Below are 4,371 nucleotides of genomic sequence, written 5' to 3'. Positions count from 1 at the left end.
GCCGCGATAGGTGTCGTATTCCTATAGGTAGATGCGATCAGCTGAGAATCAGCTGATGCAAGCTTGACTCACGTGACCTACCAGAACTAACGCTAACGTTTAATCAACAATGTTTTAACATTAAACCTAGATAAATGTGCGCTCTATCCAATAGTTTGTGCGGAGAGTGGAAGCTAAAGCGCGCTTTGCAGGACATAGAAGCGCCAGCATTTTTCATTACTAGCATTTTTTTCAGTGGATATGCCGTCATTTTTACTCATAAAGGTAAGAGAAATACATCATTCGGAACTGTAAAGGGTCTACTTTTATTTGTGTGCACTCGCGGCCGCTATGCGTGGGCCCCACGATCACAAACTCGCCAGTCTGATCATTAGCCAGAGGTTTATGACTAATACTATTTAATAGGTTACCCATGCTTACCATTCTTTAAATAGTATTTCTATTTAGTCCCCTACAGTTACCCATGTACAACTTAGTTAAAGCTCAAAACAATAATCAGCGGTTATGCTAGCACTATTTGTCTAGCCCCGATAGTTAATATCACTACGTACAACTTAATTAAAGTTGAGAAAATAACCAGCGGTTATGACCAGTAGTTAAAGCTCAAAACAATAATCAGCGGTTCTGCTAGAACCCTTTGTCTAGCCCCCGATAGTTAATATAACTACGTACAACTTAATTAAAGTTGAGACAATAACCAGCGGTTATGACCAGTACTATGACTAGTCCCCCATAGTTAACGCAACTGAGTACAACTTAACTAACGTCAAGTAGTTAGTCAGAAATCTAAAAACTCACCTGATGTGCCCTATGCTCCATCTAACCTGAGATTTAGTATGCACTTAACCCTGGACGCAGATTTGTGGAAACATACGCCTTCACTTAATCTACTTGAGAAATAATTTCAGAGTAAGTCAGAATAAATTAAATGTAACAATTTATTATCAGTCAGGTAAATATGTATTATGCCAATTATCTACATAGCCAATTCAAAGATATCAAATCAATAACTCTTAGGATCTGTATTATCTTTTAGTCTACTTTTGTAAGATTAAGACCATTGTACCACTCGCCCTGAGACTATTCAAATTACATCAAACATGACTGTAAATCTTATTTGCATTCATATAGAACATTATACTATTGACCAGAGAGAGAGAGGCGTTTCCTGCACCTCGAAGATGCCCGTGTAAGTTTTTATTGTCTGTTTCTCAGGAGATCAAAGTATCTGAGTTTCTTTTATCCTTACAAACCGAAACTCAGCGAATACATGCCTCACAGACATGATAAATATATCTATAGAAAGCTTTAAATGACTACTTAACGAAATAAAAACAAATCAAAAACAAAAACTCTTTCATTATAATCATAATCCGTAAAGATGCACTTCTCTCTAAAGGCGCGTCTGAGGAGATGGCGAGTCAGGATCGGCAACTTCATCCTTGCGACACCGACTCAGAAAACACTAGTTTATTAGAAAATAATTCAAATATCTCTTTACTATTTCCCCCTGACACATTCATGGTAATTACTTTTACGGCAAGCTTAAGGCTATTGCGTGCATTTGAACACAGAACTGTTCAGCTGCGCTGACGGCACGCTCGCTCTGCTGCTGCGGCGGGACAATAAACAGCGTGGCAATTTTTTTCATCACTAATTGATGGATGTCTAAAATATAAAAATAAGGAGAAGCCTAAAACAAGCCCGATGCCCAGCCCGCGTCTTAACTATGAAGTCGGGGCCCGTTGGGCCCGGGCTGAAATGCATGGCTCTAGTTCAGGCAAAAGGAAACACCCATACTATGCGGCAATCATCCTTAATTGCAGAAATGTGGCAAAACATCTCTGGAGAGAACCTCTCCAACATCTCTGGAGAGAACATTTTCTGCAATGTCGTGCATCAAGTCACGCTTCCGTGCGCTTCTTACAGACGGCAACTTACTATCGCAACTTCATGGTGCTGTTACTCCTTTCGAGACGAATTTCACAAAATTGGTCAGCTCCCGACAGCATCAGGTGTTTTATTAATGGCGAGTATAATTATTTATTTATGTATTTCAATGAATGTAATCGATTAGATATCATAATATTTAGGCTATAATATGCTATTATAAATCTGGTTGGTTTGTATTGGTGACATAATATGTAAATGATATGCGTGCGGCCCGTGAGACTTGCACTTGGACCATAGTGCGGCCCAGTGGGAAAAAAGGTTGAGAACCACTGCGCTAATGACAAGCTAACTGGCCAACGGAATGCTAATAAGCTGCACTAGCGGTTTAGATTAAAAGCGAACAATGTCAAATTAGTTTGTTAGATATGAAGTATGGTGAGAATTAAGTCATGTTTTAGCAGTTTAAACAACAGAGAGTAAGATAGAGATTCCAACAGAAAAACAAAGCTACACGGAGTTACAATCGCAAACCACTCTGCAGCACGGCAGACAGGAACCCTGCTCTCACACTGTGCTTGTGATTAACTCCTCACTGGTGCTGCGTTTACCAGCACCAGAGAGCTCTACATGGATACTGATGTTTACGGATAGTGATATATGCAGGGCTGCAGGCTGTTGCTACTTGCTACCTTTAAATTCAGGACCACTTGGGTTTAAAAAAAACTTGCTGTCGGGTCTTATTTTATCAGGTCTGTCTAGGGGTTAGGGTTTTTTCTGAAAACGTAATTTTTGCGGGTCAGCTTTGGGTAAGAACTTGTTCAGGTGGGTACAAATCTCGAAACCCGAGAAGACCTCTACTACAGTATGCTGACCTGTATTTAAACCCTCCAGACAGTCTTCATGTCCAGGATGTGTGTGATTGCAAGGAATGCAGAATACTGGGCAGCTCTGGCAGTGTGAAAGAACAAAATCCTGCAATGACAAAACAGTTTCCAATGCCAAAACAACCTTTCTGGAGTTTGTCCGGAATCACGGTAACCTGACATTAACCAACGAGCAGTGCATTTGTTTGTTACAGTATTAATTAATCTTTATTAATATTAGATAAAAATACAACTGTTCATTGTTAGTTCAGTGTTACGTCCATTATATAATAATAACAAGTATAACTTTTGATTTTTAATAATGTATTCGTAAATGTTTAAATTAACGTCAACTAAGATTAACAAATGCTTTAGAACTATTTTCATTGTTTATGTTAATTAATGTAATTAACTCATATTAACAATTTTATTTTATTGTAAACTGTTACCGGAAACGTTTTGTAAAGAAAACTATAGGCACTCGCCTGGGGAATAACCTTCTCTTAGAGCAGCTTGATTGTTTGTACAATGTGTTAATTTAATTTATTAAAAAAATGATAAAAAACTGCCCCTCATATTCCATTTCACTATGTAAAACTGTGTTAATATGCAATAAAGTCATCACACAAATTATTCATAACACATTTGTGTTTGATGCAGGCTAACACCGTATAGAATAAAATATATAGCCTGAAGAAATGTATCATCACCTGACACTCCTCTTTATGATTCACCTTTGCTTCTGTGAGTCACCTGACTCCTCAGTGACTCTTCTGTTTATCTTTTATACTTTAATGTAAACTCTGTAATGAGGCTCATAATGAAACTTTTAAAATGAAATGTATTTGTATCAAACCCCATCACAGCACTTTCATAAACAGCTGTTTGTCTTTATGCAAATGTCTTGATCCGTGAATTTGAGTCAGATGTAGCTAATGAATAAGTACATAAGTAATTGATTTAATCAACTGTTTTTCAGTAACTGCTGATGGGTAAAAAGCTGTCCTGTTGCCCGCACGGAGGTCAAAAAGCCCACCGAAAACAGTTAGTTGGGCACAGACTGCCTGTGTAGTTTGTGTGTTGTGCTCAGGTTGGCCTTTGTTGAGCACGCTCTTCCTTCAGTTACAACTGTGTTTATCAAACAACCCAAACAACTTCACTTTCAGAAATGTTGAATGAAAACAGTCTATTATGAGCAGTACACACAGCATGGGACATCTGGATGTGAGCGAGACCGAGAACGAGCTGTCTTCATGATTCGGCCTTTTCATCTCAGTATTTTCAGCCCACCACAGCACAGGGCTTGTGCTTTACACTAGCTTTCACACAAATCATAATATTTACATTATGGTTGTATAGTTATAGTTTTTGTCATGTTTTTTGGTTTTGATTACCTTTTATGGCGATGTAAAACATACCCCTGCAAAATGCATCTATTGCGTTTTAACACCCACATGCACCGCTCAAAAAATATTTACTTCATCAAAGGTGCTTTTCTGTAAGAAAACAAAATAGTGATGTGGAGTTGGTTTGCAGCACTAAAAGGGTATATACTAAGAAATATATAAATAACTATCTATATATATATATATATATATATATATATATATATGTG

This window comes from Sinocyclocheilus anshuiensis, unplaced genomic scaffold, assembly GCF_001515605.1.
Source record: "Sinocyclocheilus anshuiensis isolate Anshui unplaced genomic scaffold, SAMN03320099.WGS_v1.1 scaffold2567, whole genome shotgun sequence".
Lineage (NCBI taxonomy): Eukaryota > Metazoa > Chordata > Actinopteri > Cypriniformes > Cyprinidae > Sinocyclocheilus > Sinocyclocheilus anshuiensis.
This window is presented reverse-complemented; position numbering follows the sequence as displayed.